The sequence below is a fragment of the Ictalurus punctatus genome, chromosome 27 (genome assembly GCF_001660625.3).
Source record: "Ictalurus punctatus breed USDA103 chromosome 27, Coco_2.0, whole genome shotgun sequence".
Taxonomy (NCBI): domain Eukaryota; kingdom Metazoa; phylum Chordata; class Actinopteri; order Siluriformes; family Ictaluridae; genus Ictalurus; species Ictalurus punctatus.
Window position 1 is genome coordinate 18,760,001 of NC_030442.2, and position 15,307 is coordinate 18,775,307.

General features: G+C 39.1%; 1 long non-coding RNA gene across 2 annotated transcripts in view; it reads left to right on the plus strand.

Moving 5' to 3' along the window:
* LOC108259184 (uncharacterized) overlaps positions 1-5,153 on the plus strand; it is a 7,422-nt gene extending 2,269 nt beyond the window's left edge. The window contains exons 1-2 of one of the 2 annotated variants that reach the window (XR_006981262.2): positions 3,400-3,468; positions 4,759-5,153. This is a non-coding gene — a long non-coding RNA (uncharacterized LOC108259184). Of the gene's footprint in view, positions 1-3,399; positions 3,469-4,758 lie in introns of those variants that run through there. The other variant, XR_006981263.1, reaches the window with a different exon arrangement.
* The last annotated feature ends 10,154 nt before the right edge of the window (positions 5,154-15,307 follow it).

Here is a 15,307-nt window from a genome sequence, read left to right on the forward strand (position 1 = left end):
ACTGCAAAATGTAAATTGCATGTGTCATGTGATAGAGTGTGTCACCTTTATTAATAATCACCGTTTCAAAGAGGATCAGATGTCTGCTTGTCCAAATATGTCAAAAAAAATAACACAGTCTCCTTGGGGTGTACTTATTTTTAACACAACTGTATGAGAACGTGTGAGTTTTTCCGTACGAAAGGAGTTGTGGGATAACAAAAAGAAAAAGGAATGTGATCTGTATTCGGATCGTTCTTGTGTAATGACACAATGGTGCCGCTTTTTTTTTTTTAGGATTATACGCTTTTCTCCTTCTCATTACTGTATCTCTTTGGACAGGTGACCTAATTCTGTTCTCGTTCATCCAACTCATTAGCACAGCTATTGAAATGACACACAGAAAAAAAATAATAGAAGCGAGTCGTCGAGCTTCTTCTCCAGCTTTGTTTTCTCAGCCGGGCTCGGAGACGTGATCTATGTCAAGGCCGGAACTTTAGGACTTCATTGCCGGCGTAATACATTTCTAATTCCCTGCCTGCGTAAATCACCAGCTGTGAATCGGATATTAATTTCGAGAGTGTAAAGGAGCCAGAGAGTGAGTTATATGCCTTGTGAGATGGATTACTGCATGAGAGGCATGACTGTCCTCGTTTTATTGCTGTCAGGGAAAAACGCATGTATATACACATTTTTTTCTGTCTCTCTCTCTGTCTGTAATTGATTAATCAAAAATGAAAGCAAGTGTGTCTACAGCGAAGGTGTGATTTCTTTATAGACACATATCCGATACGTGTACTTACTCGCCAGCATCCAGCATCAATTGTTTATTGATGCACACAAAGAGGAGGCTGAGAACTGAGGGCTGTAGGCAGGGAAGAAAAAAAAACCCAAACAGACTGTAATTCCAAATCCAATCTCACACAGAGGTCGCGCACACACAAAAAAACAACGTGTCATTCAAATGGAACAACCGGACCGAAACCCCGAGAGGAGAATTTCGATGGCAGAGCTGAGCAAAATGCAAAACCGCCTCTGTGTGTTTCACTCGCTCACCTCTGATCGTTTCATTTCATTCTCAAACTCACAACAACATCCAGCAGTGCGAGACCGGAAAACTGTCCTCACGCGACAATACGCTGTGGACCGCGTTCCAAATTAACATGCAGGTCCTGAGATAGGTACCCTAGCACTCTGGAGATAAAAGCGTCCTACTGGCGGGAAAAGCAGCCTCGTGAGGAGTCGTTTTGTAGCAAACACGAGCTTATCTAGACATCGTATACGGATCTATTGCTAGTTAACTAGCATGCTGCGCTATTTCAAATTAGCTGCCACTCCTTCATTAGCAAGAAATCTCACATGCACAGTACAGTACGCTAAACCCTTTGACATACAGCTCATTAATTATTTTCATAAAATTTATGAATCACCCATAGCGAACACAAGCTCACAACTAATTTAAACATATCTTATTCTACATCTCTAGCTTGCTTGCTTGCTAGTTAGCAAGATTGATGAATTGTTCTGAACTTTAAAATGATCTTATACTCGCTTAAAAGCGTCTCACCGAATGACAGTGACTAAACAGGTACACAGGGTGCCAAAACTTTTAACATGACTTGTTGATCACTTTCCTATAACATCACCACAAAGTGTTTAATTCCTTGCATACATCACATGGCCTTTAGGAAACACTTTAAAATATGCTTTAAACGCTTTATCTGGGATCGTAGCTAACAGCCGATCTGTTTTTCAACTGAATGCTAACGCAATACAACATCACGTCACGTCATGTCACGTCACGTCACGTCACGTCACGTCACATCACAACACATCACATAGATATGTTATACGGCTAGTTTGCTAGTTAGCTAGTTTGCTGTGTTTAGAAAGAATAGCTGACACGAGTTGATAAACTGTTCTAGAATCTGAAGAAATCGCACATGCTTCGGGGTGCCAAAACTTTTACATATAACTCTTCTTGTTGTGAAAATGCTTAGTTTTTTTGTTTGGAATATCCGTAACCTTCCAGAACCTTCTTTCCTGTTACTATAGAAACAACTACAACACACCACAGGAACACACACGTAGGGAACGAGGTCTCACTTATAGTTCATCTTCAAAGGGATCAGAATTGTCAGATTCATCTGATTATATTCTGCTGAGTTCTGCATTCTGATTGGTCCAGAGGTGTTGATTAATTTTCTATAACAGCGGCTCTGATGGTCGTGCAGCTGCACATCACAGGCTCATTTATAATTAATGAGCATGTTCAATCTAATGCGTTATGGTTTCTATAGCAACAGCTCATTCACAGGGTGAAGTTTACTGTAAGGAGAAACATGTTTATGTAACGTGTATGGAAGGAGTCTCCAGTGTCAGAGCTTTGTAACAGTCAGAGGTCTTGCAGTCTTTCACCCCGGTGAAAACACAAAGGCCTTTCTGCACTCGTCCTCCTCTCTGTCACCCCCGGGCCCTGTTCTTTACCCTGAGGGGCGGAGTCAGGATTATATTTGGACAAGCTTTCTCTCTGTCACTCGTCTCGTCTCTCTTCGTCAATTGCTTTTCTCCCTCGAGACACCATTTATCCAGAGCTTCAACATTCAGTACCACTCAATGAACCAATTGTCTTCCCCCCTCCTCCTCCTCCTCCTCCTCCTCCTCCTCCTCTTCTTCTTTCTCGTCTGTTCTTTATTTCTGAGTCTTCATTGTTGCCATTCACGGGACGTTTGTGTCTTTCATCCGTGAGCCGTCTCTCTCTTTGTAGTTACACTTTAATTACTAACAGAGAGAGACGATCCAAACTCTAAATTACTCAATCTGTTCAAAAACGTCCGATTAATTTCATCAGACAGAAAGTGTCGAGAAGTTAATAAGAATATCTGAAGCATAATTTAGACATTTGTAAGAGGATTAGTCAAATAACTAGAGGAGTCAGAGGAGTATCGGGGTGTCATGCGAGTGTACTGCTGATATTTTATTTATTTATTCATTTATTCAAATTGGGGTCAGTACACACAGGTGGATAAGAAAAAGAGAAGGAAAAACTTTTAAAAATCACAGGGAAAGAATGAGACTCAGTAGTAAACAGTAACGAGTACAACAGGTATTAAATAAATCCCTCAGTATTAAGAAACCAGAAATACCAAATATGTTAAAAACTACTATTTACACCACACTGCAACCGCAAACGGACCCCCCCCCCCCCCCCCCCCCCCCCCCCCGCCCCCGCCCCCAAATCTCCATCCTGAGAGTGCAGCACAGTCCGTGTGCATTTCCTCTAAGATACAAATCCATACATAAACATAACCTTAGTGAAATCTGGTCAATTCCAGACTTATGACATTCCCGCAGATTGCGTAGGAGCTTCGTATTTTAACATCAGCGTACGCTGCTACTGTTTTTATCCCTCACAGATACGCAGTGTTCCTTTTTTCCCCTGATAAAAACATCAGATCGATACACGGACCTGAAATGATCGACAGTTGCGTAAGTATTTTGATCTCTCCGATATTAACTGACCCCCCGGAAGCCCCGCCCCCTTCGCCTGTCGCACATTAGTAACGTTTTCTCGCCTCGACTCGATTTTCCTGCTCAAACGACGTAACCCGGCAACCTGGCTTTCTATCACGGTTCACGGAGAATGTTCTGTTCATTAATGTGAAATACAATCAGTGTGTGTTCAGCTTGGCTAACGTTACACACAGATATAGCTGACATCAGCTGAAGATTTATTTTATAAAGCTGGGCGATACCACAATCTAATATATCGATATAATGATATATCATCATCACGATACACTTTTATGAGATATCGATATCGAGATATCGAAGGTATTATGACGTCTTTTTTTTATGAATTGTTTAATAAACTCTGGAAGCAGATTAGATCTTTTTTTGTGTGTGTTTTTAAAGCAACACCTTGTTATCAAACCTGTGTACCGTGATACATTTCCTGTGTCTTAGAAATGTCTTGAAACATCACGATACTCTTTATAAATAATCTGAATAGTAATGAAAGCGATTACGCACAAAGGGACAGTCGAGGAGACAGGACTTCAACGGAAATGTACTGTGAGAAATTCTGCTTTTCTACATAGAACCGTTAAAGGTTCTCTCAGAGATCCAACTGACAACTATTAAGCATTCTAAAGCGTGTAGGAGTGTATTCATTCTTAAAGGAAAAAGTTATGGCACCCAAACACGTTCTTTGGCTCTTCCTTCCGAGGAAAACCCTCACGGTTCTTTGTGGAACAGAACATTCTAGAAAGAACCTTATGAGAAAAGGTTCAAAGCTGGAAAAGCATTCCACTTCCATTAGGCAGACAACCGAGGTTCCACAAAAAGGAACCCTGTCCTAACGCTACTAAAGGGTTCTAAAGGTTTTAGTAAATTTCTAGGCTTTTTTATTTGACAGATTTAAAAGTGTGTAATGTAATACTGTATTATTGTACTGCCAGAACATTTTGTTTATTTTTATTCCTAGAAAGAATTTAAAGAAATGATGTCAATAAAACCACGAACCTTTAAGCGTTCTACGTTTTCTAAGGATCAAGAACATTATATTTTTTTTTAGTGTGAAATGAAATGATGTTCTTGGAGAGTTTCTGTAGACTAGGATCTTGAAGAAGTCGAGTAATTTTCATAAAAACTGCAAAAGAACGCAGGGTTCTGGAACAAACCCAGGTTTGTGCTGAAACTTTTTTGCCCGAGCGGTATTTCTGCTGATGTCTGAGCTCTACCTGTCTGTGTTCCTTCTATTGTTCTTGTGTTTTACAGGCTGCTTTGTCTCTGCGTTGTTGAAGGTCAGCGCAGGAGGAATGTGCCTCAGGAACGTTAAAACAAAGCCAGTGCAGAGTCTCCGAGTCTCACACGGACACGGAGGCGCTCCGTCGTTTCTCTCTTTCAAAAGCTCGGATTCTCGGCCCCCGAACCGCTGAAGCGTCCGGAACCTTCCTGTGAGTTTCTCTTCATGGTTCCCTCTGAGTGGCTCTAATCAGAATTTCAGCTCTGCTGGTTTGGGGATGGCGACCTTGCAGATCTTCAGGCTTCAGCAGAGCAGCTTTTTTTCAGAGTTTTATTCACCAGAAAGGAGAAGAAACCGACTAATCACGCACAGGTCACACGTTTCTCACGCGTTTCTGTGCTGAAAAGTAGCGTACGTAAAAACGTGACGATGCGATCACGTGAAAATAAATTACCTCCGAAAATAGAAAAATGTGGAAAAATTGGGTGGAATATAAATGAATCGTGTTTTTTTTTAAAGGATGAAAATATGCATATGAAGATAAAGGTGTAATAAATAAAAAATGAATATAAAAGCACACTAAACTGCATTTACCAGGCTAATGTTGCTAATGATGTTAACAAGGAAAGAAATTAGATCACTATGATAATCCTAACCAATTCATGCTAGCTAAAAGTACAGCCGCATGTCTTGTGTATTATAGTCATAAATTCATAAAAAAGACATAAAAAAAATTGGCTTCTCATTTGCATAAACAGTTAAGGTTGCTCCGCCTCCTGTTAATCACCAGGTAACGCTAGCTGTGTGAATCACATTAACTTCTCAGAAATCGTGCATTTACTCATAGTTCAGCCAACCATATCGTTTTCTAATTATAGCTAGAATAGCTAATGCTATCAGTGCACAGAGATGAGAGAGAAAGTCACGATGGCTGAAAGTATCTTTAACGCAAACATCCCACCCTTATGAAACATCTGGAGAGTTTTCCATCAAACTTTCATCCCCGTCTTTCACCCGGCTGCTATCAGGAATTACGGAATCCTCCCGAGCTGCCGTTAGCGGTGATGCTGTCTGACACATTCCTCAAAACATCCGTGACAGCCGGAGCTCAGAGCCTGATGGGCAGCGTCGGGATCTTATCGGCCGGCGACTATCAAGGGCCACGACAAGACTCTTTATCTCACACCAACACACATGTTCCTGCTACGACCACGACACGAGAGACAGAGAGAGAGAGAGAGAGAGAGAGAGAGAGAGAGAGAGAGAGAGAGAGAGACAGAGAGAGAGAGACAGAGAGAGAGAGAGAGAGAGAGTGAGAGAGAGACAGAGAGACAGAGAGAGAGAGAGAGAGAGAGAGAGAGAGACAGAGAGAGAGAGAGAGAGACAGAGAGAGAGAGAGAGAGAGAGAGAGAGACAGAGAGAGAGAGAGAGACAGAGAGAGAGAGAGAGACAGAGAGAGAGAGAGAGAGAGAGAGAGAGAGACAGAGAGAGAGAGAGACAGAGAGAGAGAGAGAGAGAGAGAGTGAGACAGAGAGAGAGAGAGAGAGAGACAGAGAGAGAGAGAGAGAGAGAGAGTGAGACAGAGAGAGAGAGAAATGGATCAGTTTATTGGTTCAGGAAGAGCAAAAATGACGTCCTTTAGCAGGTCATGTAAACTCCTCTCCACACCTCTACATTACAGATCACAGGACGCAGATAAAGCAGAATGTTTTACACGGATTTTAGAGGTTAAAAAAAATAAATGTACACTTCATCTTAATCCGGCGCAGATTATTACTGTATAAATATACACTTCATCTTAATCCGGCGCAGATTATTACGTATAAATGTACACTTCATCTTAATCCGGCGCAGATTATTACTGTATAAATGTACACTTCATCTTAATCCGGCGCAGATTATTACTGTATAAATGTACACTTCATCTTAATCCGGCGCAGATTATTACTGTATAAATGTACACTTCATCTTAATCCGGCGCAGATTATTACTGTATAAATGTACACTTCATCTTAATCCGGCGCAGATTATTACTGTATAAATGTACACTTCATCTTAATCCGGCGCAGATTATTACTGTATAAATGTACACTTCATCTTAATCCGGCGCAGATTATTACTGTATAAATGTACACTTCATCTTAATCTAGCGCAGATTATTACTGTATAAATGTACACTTCATCTTAATCCGGCGCAGATTATTACTGTATAAATGTACACTTCATCTTAATCCGGCGCAGATTATTACTGTATAAATATACACTTCATCTTAATCCGGCGCAGATTATTACTGTATAAATGTACACTTCATCTTAATCCGGCGCAGATTATTACTGTATAAATGTACACTTCATCTTAATCCGGCGCAGATTATTACTGTATAAATGTACACTTCATCTTAATCTGGCGCAGATTATTACTGTATAAATGTACACTTCATCTTAATCCGGCGCAGATTATTACTGTATAAATGTACACTTCATCTTAATCCGGCGCAGATTATTAAACACTTCCTGTCATCATGGAATTTTATAAATCCTGTACAATCCCACCGCTGTGGTTTCCAGTTCAGGAGATTTAACCCGACCATTACACTGAGTTTAATAGCAGCTCAAGTGGTATCGTGGGCTGGGAGTCTCACACAGACACCTGTCAATCAAGCATGCTCACCCACCCATCCGGACAGTGTCAGATTAGATCATCTTTACTTAAAACACACACACTCACACACACACACATACACACTTCATGTAGCAGAATTTAGATCTGTAAATGTTGCAACGCAGTTTGCAGTGTGTGTGTGTGTGTGTGTGTGTGTGTGTGTGTGTGTGTGTGTTTAGCACGTGTGCCTTGTCCAGACACAGTGCATTTTTCCAATAAAACTTCATTACACAAACTGCAGAGTGAAAGCGCTTCGTCGCTTCAGCCTTATTAAAGTTAATCTCATCGACGTTCGAGTTCTTTCTGGAGGATTGTAGCGATTTCACTCGACGTCTTGTCTGCTCTCGTTAATTGGAGGTGTTGTTTGTTTTTTTGGAAATCGAAAGCTTGGTTGCATTACGGTGGGATTTCATGTCAGATTGTTCAGCCGAGCAGAAACGAGTGCTGAGGGAGCCTCACGACGCGCCTCGTTTTCCACGGGTCTGGGTTTGGATTGCTGTTTCTCCGAGACGAGAGCTCTTTTGTGTGATTACAAACATTATTCCACTTCACTGAGACGTAAAATAAAGATTTCAAGGTGCATTAGCTTTAACTTTTCTCTTATCACTAATTCATCAGTGTAGCAGCAGAGGATGCAGCGAGTCCACTACCGACATCCTTTTTGCTCTTCTTCTTGCGTTTCGATGTATTCGTATCGTTCTTTACACCGCCGTCGGGAAATCAGCGCGCTCTGATGGCAGAACCTCATAAACTACAATTCATATTGAGACGAGAAAGGACGCTGGACAGAGTCGTACCATCATCCTACTCAGCACAATACTTGGTTGCTCATTTGCATAAAGAGAAACATATATGCATATCCATCGCTTGCTCCGCCTCCTGTTAAATAAGCAGCAGCTCTTATTGGCAAAGAACATTATTTTTATGATGCTTACCTGGATCGACATTGCGTCATCTTTGACCTCACGTTCGGGCTGCAACGTGTGGAAAAAAAAACACAGACGCTGTCATGAAAGCCTGTCTTTAGCTCGTCTCGTGTCTTAGCAACAAGCTAGCCAGCTAACGTTTTAAAACATTAGCGAGATTTAAAAAGGACATGAAAATCCCGATATTTGATGTGAGAACTCTCATTAATCTCTCTCACTAAAAACAAGGAACGATACAGGGAGTTGGAGTTTGAATGTAATGAGCTAATTTGCATATTAATGAATGATACACCAATCAGAGTACGGTTTGTCTCAGGAGATGCATTTTGATTTATTACAAATAATGATAACATTGTAATAATGTAATAATTGATGTAATAATCTGTACCGATGTAGCACCTTTTAGTTTAAAATCCAAAATCTCAAAACAAGATGGAAAAGGATGTAAATGAACTCAGGATGAAAGATTTCAAAGCGAAGACAAAACTCCAAAGATGGATCACAGACACGTATGCAAGTTCTCGGGATGGCTTTGAGAAGATCAGTACGATGCGGCAGAGCTTTAAAAATCGTCGGCTAAACTTACGATACGAAACTTAGACAGCGAACCTAAACTGAAGTGTAAATGCGTACAGTTCAATCTGAACAAGATTTAATCCAGGTAAAATTACATGAAAACGTGGCACATAAAAAACGTACAGTCTCACTGAGGTGACATTACTCGCGTTCACACGTGAATTTGGCGGTCCCACTGCTCCCATTGGCTCTGGTATTTCCAAACTGGGGCGTCTTTACTTTTGAGATCAACGAAAGATGCTTTAAAGGATTAAACCCTAAGAACTGATTAAGTTCTGGATTGTGATTGGTCAGAAGGTGGTGATTAGTTTTCTAGAACAGGTTTATATTAATATCAATGCGCTCGTTCTATCTTAGATGTTATCGTTTCTATAGCGACGGCTCGTTTGGAGGGACGGATTAAAAAACAATCACTGATGCTTTGTAAGGAGACGTTCATATGTAATATGGAAGGAAGGAGTCTCCAGTGTCAGCGCTGTGTAACAGTCAGAGGTGAAGCTGTGACTTTATGTTTTCCCACATCTTCATCACAGAGGAGTTTACACTTCTTCACTGTTTCTCACTAACACACACACTGCTGGGGTTTTTTTTATCTTATTAAAGGGATGGTTCACCCAAAAATGAAAAATCTGTCAGCATTTACTCGCCCTCATGTCGTTCCAAACCTGTACGCATTTCTTTCTTCTAAAGAAGATATTTTGAAGAATGTTGGTAACCAAACAGTTTTGGTGCCCACTGACTTCCACTGTATGGACAAAAATAATAATAATAATAAAAAAAATAAAAACATTGAAGCAATTTCTCAAAATATCTTCTATGTTTCACAGTAGAAAGTCAGTCATAAAGGTTTGGAACAATATGAGGGTGAGTAAATGATGACAGAATTTTCATTTTTGGGTGAACTATCCCTTTAACGATCCCTTTAAGAGAATAAAGAGAGGACGGTGAGGGAACGAGAGTTTATAGCTGCTGTGACGTAAGTGAGAACAGGAACTCACTCGTTTCACAAACATTAAATATGACTATAAATGGATCAACAGTATGACGTGGAATTCTTTAATAAATAAATAAATAAATAAACGGAAGCAGTTGGTGAGTTGCTGTGGTGCAAGAGGAATGAAACACTCGGGGACATGCTGTTAGAGGAGAATAATCAGCTCGGTGTGGTAACAGTATCTTCGCTTCATCACACCACTCACTAAAAGTTAAAAAGTTTAGATTAAACATTAAAAACCTTTAACACAGCAATTTTCCATGAATTTTTTTATTTATTTTATTTTTTGCTTTGCTCGGCTCTTTTTCATCAGCACACGATGAGTAACTTTAATGGAGTTTTAATAGTCATCATGATTGTTACTGTAATTTTCTTTTCACAGATAAGGTGTGAATTGTGCATTTAAAAAATCTCAAATGCGGAGGACAGTTATGCAAAACGGGACATGAATAATTCATGAGCAGGCCGGCGTCGAGAGCTTCTTATACGGAAATAAGACATGATGATTACGGCGAGGATTTAAACCAAACAGCTCATTAAATCATTCGGATACATGGACCTGGCTATAGCTTTTAAACACACACACACACACACACACACACACACACACACACAACAACAAATTCTACAGCCGTCTACAAACACCATAATCACCAACATCAGAGGTTGTAATGATATTAGGGTTTGATTAATAAATATTGGCACCCTCACCTTGTAAATTTGACTAAGTACTTCTGAATGCAGCGCAGAGTATCAGTGCTAGTGGAAAACCTGTGTGTGTGTGTGTGTGTGTGTGTGTGTGTGTGTGTGTGTGTGTGTGTGTGTGTGTGTGTGTGTGTCTGTGTTTACTTCACACCATGACAGAACATGCCTCTCATCCTCGTATTATCAAAAGCTCGGCACTTCCTGTGCAGCGTCCTTCTCATTTCTTTCCCTCGGGTCTTGGCGAGCACTTCAGGGCCGAACTCTGATGCGAGAATGAAATTAAAAGCAGTGTGTTTGACCTCGTTTCCTCACGAGGGATCGCAATTCCCATCGCCGCTGTTCACGTGACAGGACGGGATCTGCAGAGAACGACGGCACTTTCACGGTTTAAAAAGTTTCAAATGACAAAAACGAACTCCTGTTGTGTGTGAAATGAGTTCGTTAATCATTTTCGATGTTAGCATGCTTTTTAGTATTTTTATCTCTGATGCTTCACTCCGTGTTCTGGCGCTGATCTGAAGGCCAGTTCATGCCAGTGTGTTTTTTTATTATGATTCTTATCTTCATTTTCATCACAGAACGTTGTATTCCCAGCGCCGAAGTACGTGTCGATAATCAGTTCCATGATAAATCACAAAAAAAAAACATATTATTGCCTCAGTATGGGAGATAATGCGGAGTTAATGATGCGTAACCTCTGAGGTTTACTATTTTTTGGATACATTTATACTAGCATCACATGTGAATGCAAAAGTTTGCACACCCTCACTTCAAAATGGTGCTTGATCCGTGTAAAAATTAACATCCCCGTAAGACATCATTTTTAACCATTAACAGCAATCTACGTTTATTAATAAGATGCTTAATATGTTTTTTTTTATACCTACGGAATGCATGAAAGGAAAATCTGTACACCTTCCCCATCATTAAAACACCAGGTTCTATGAATATGCATGAATATGTTAATTAGAAACGCCCTCGTGTACTTCTGCCATCCATTTAGCTAACTGTTTAACTAACTAGCTCACACACACACACACACACACACACACACACACACACACACACACATATTAGGCTGCTTTAACTATAGGTGCCTTGTCAGGTTCACTACTTTGGAAAGTACAAAAGTTTGTGCACCCTTCAGTGCTTTCGTTATCAAAAGAAACAAAAAAACATGAAAAGATGTTTAGTGCTTTAGAAATAAACTGAAGTGAAATTATTGATATGCAATGTAATTGTGGACTTTTATGAATTTTCCCGCCACATTTTGGTCGTATGTTTGTGTTTTATTTTGACAGTTTTTTCCGTTTCTGTACAGTGGCCATGGTTTTCTTTTTATTCATGATGAAATCGAGGGGGATGCAAACTTTCACACTCAACTGTATCCCAAAATCACGGCACAGAGAAATGCTGCTCCGAGTGAAGGACATCTTCGTCAATGATGTTTATTGTGTTCGAAGGGGCGGAGCTTAAGCTACTTTTGATCAGCCAATCACAAATTATCAATACGACATTTTCACCACCGCTGGTGAATTTGGCCAGTTGTAGGGAGGTAGCATTACATTAGCTAGCACCTGATCGTGCTAACTTGGCTAATGTGGCTATTATTTATTGAGCAATTTAAACCAATACATTATGCTAATCTAACTCAAGCTCAAATAATCTCACTTGAAATTCATTCATCAAATTTAACCCAAGCTCCGCCCCTTTCTTGAGCCAGCATAAAATGTCAATAAGACTAATCTGGAAGAAAACTGAAACAAATCCAGATGTTTTGATCAGGGCTGTATGGGAAAGTTTTCCAGTCTGTAAAGACGTCAGATATAAAATGCAGTTTTATATTAAATGATTTCATTTGCTGATATTTCACTCGGAGCTTTGTGAAGATTTCAGAGAGCTCCGTGAGCGACTGTCAGTTTCATCCCGTAGCTTTGTATTCATTCTCTTTCTTTCTCTCCCTTTTTTTTTTCTTTTGATTGATTTGCTGCGAGAACTGAGAAGCATTTAGGCTGTTTAAAATGTTAAAGACGTCGTTCATGAGCTGAAAAATCTGCTTCGAGCTTAATAGTGATCACAAGCATCCAGACATGAGAGTCTGATCACAGAGGAGACTTCACACACACACACACACACACACACACACACACACGCAGAGGAACTAATCCCGTCTGAATAGGGCTGAAGACAGCGGAACAGCTGTGCAGAATTAAAGTATTTGCTAATAAACTGAATAAAATAAGTTTTTATAGAGATTAGTTTGTAGGCGGTGATTCATGTACCCGGTCTGTTAAAACATCTGTATACGAGTTTAATCACGTCCGACGCCGTTTGCTTAATCACATTTGTTGCGTGTTGAATTGGATTAAAATGGATGTTTTTGTTGATTGTTTTTTTTAAAGAAGTTCAGTCGTGTTTTCCGGGGGAAAAATATGATGTTCGAACATTTTGTTACAAAAGAAGCATTTGATAAATCCCAGCGAGGACCTGCACCTGTCTAAACGTTACGTTTCTCCAGAGCATGTTAATCTCTTAATCATTAAAAACATGTTCAATTCAGTTCAGTTTTATTTGTACAGCGCTTTTAACAAATAAATTAAAACCAAAGGAAAGAAGTAAAAGTCCAATCAGACATACGGACAGACCAAACAGCAAAACACAGACACTGAGCTAACGAGGACTGACCAGGTAACAGGTAGCAGGTAACAGGTGTGCTCAGGAATCAGGTGAGCCGGAACGCTGTAAGATCCGGACAGGATCCCGGTGTGCTGGATCCTGGATTGAGAGTGGATTCAGATGAACGTCATTCCTTCATAATTCCAAGATTGCGTTCCTTCACACGTACTGTATATCATACGTATACAACATTACACAAGATGCTGAGTCTTACCGTCACAATTTATATTAGGTTTATGTTTGTTAGTCTCTGCGTGGGATTATTAAAAAATAAACATGTCCACTTTTATTCTGTCAGAAAGTCCAATCTAAAGGCCGGTTCACACCGGCTGCATCAGGTCAACACCTCATTAAGTTCCATTTTAAACATCATTTCCGAATACAGCAGCACGGACAGTGTCGCACTGAGACATCACGAATCCTCACTTTTCTCCTACAAAGACTCCATGACTGTGTAACCTGTAGGTGCACAGGAAAGTGTTTGTACGGGATGATAGTAACACGAGAGCAGACGTATCGGTGTGGACGCTTGTTGGGTTTTGGCCGTCTTCAGGACAGTTTGGTTACAAAACGTTGAAGTTTGTTGGCGTGTGGCGCAGATCTCCTCATCGTGTTCTGATAGTGTATTATACAACCGTTACGCTCCACTAATCTGATTCCTCGAGCGGCGTTCAAAGAGTGCTTCTATTCCCTACAACTGTACTGGGACTGCATCCGAATATCCCAATTACTCTACTATACAGTAGATATGAAATATATTACTCTACTATACAGTAGATATGATATATATTACTCTACTATACAGTAGATATGAAATATATTACTCTACTATACAGTAGATATGATATATATTACTCTACTATACAGTAGATATGAAATATATTACTCTACTATACAGTAGATATGAAATATATTACTCTACTATACAGTAGATATGAAATATATTACTCTACTATACAGTAGATATGAAATATATTACTCTACTATACAGTAGATATGAAATATATTACTCTACTATACGGTAGATATGAAATATATTACTCTATTATACAGTAGATACGAAATATATTACTCTACTATACGGTAGATACGAAATATATTACTCTACTATACAGTAGATACGAAATATATTACTCTACTATACGGTAGATATGAAATATATTACTCTACTATACAGTAGATATGAAATATATTACTCTACTATACGGTAGATATGAAATATATTACTCTACTATACAGTAGATATGAAATATATTACTCTACTATACAGTAGATATGAAATATATTACTCTACTATACAGTAGATATGAAATATATTACTCTACTATACGGTAGATATGAAATATATTACTCTATTATACGGTAGATATGAAATATATTACTCTACTATACGGTAGATATGAAATATATTACTCTACTATACGGTAGATATGAAATATAGTACTCTATTATACAGTAGATATGAAATATATTACTCTACTATACGGTAGATATGAAATATATTACTCTACTATACAGTAGATATGAAATATATTACTCTACTATACGGTAGATATGAAATATATTACTCTATTATACGGTAGATATGAAATATATTACTCTACTATACGGTAGATATGAAATATATTACTCTACTATACGGTAGATATGAAATATATTACTCTATTATACAGTAGATATGAAATATATTACTCTACTATACGGTAGATATGAAATATATTACTCTACTATACGGTAGATATGAAATATATTACTCTACTATACGGTAGATATGAAATATATTACTCTACTATACAGTAGATATGAAATATATTACTCTACTATACAGTAGATATGAAATATATTACTCTACTATACGGTAGGCATATATATATATATATATATACACTAGAGATGCACCGATATTAAATTTCTCAGCCGGTACGATAAGCGATTATTCAGGGTGATGTCGGCTGATACTGATAACCGATACCAATAGTTCTGCCTCTTATACCTCCTTTTAAATGAACAATAATCAATTCCACAATTCTGAAAGAAATGCA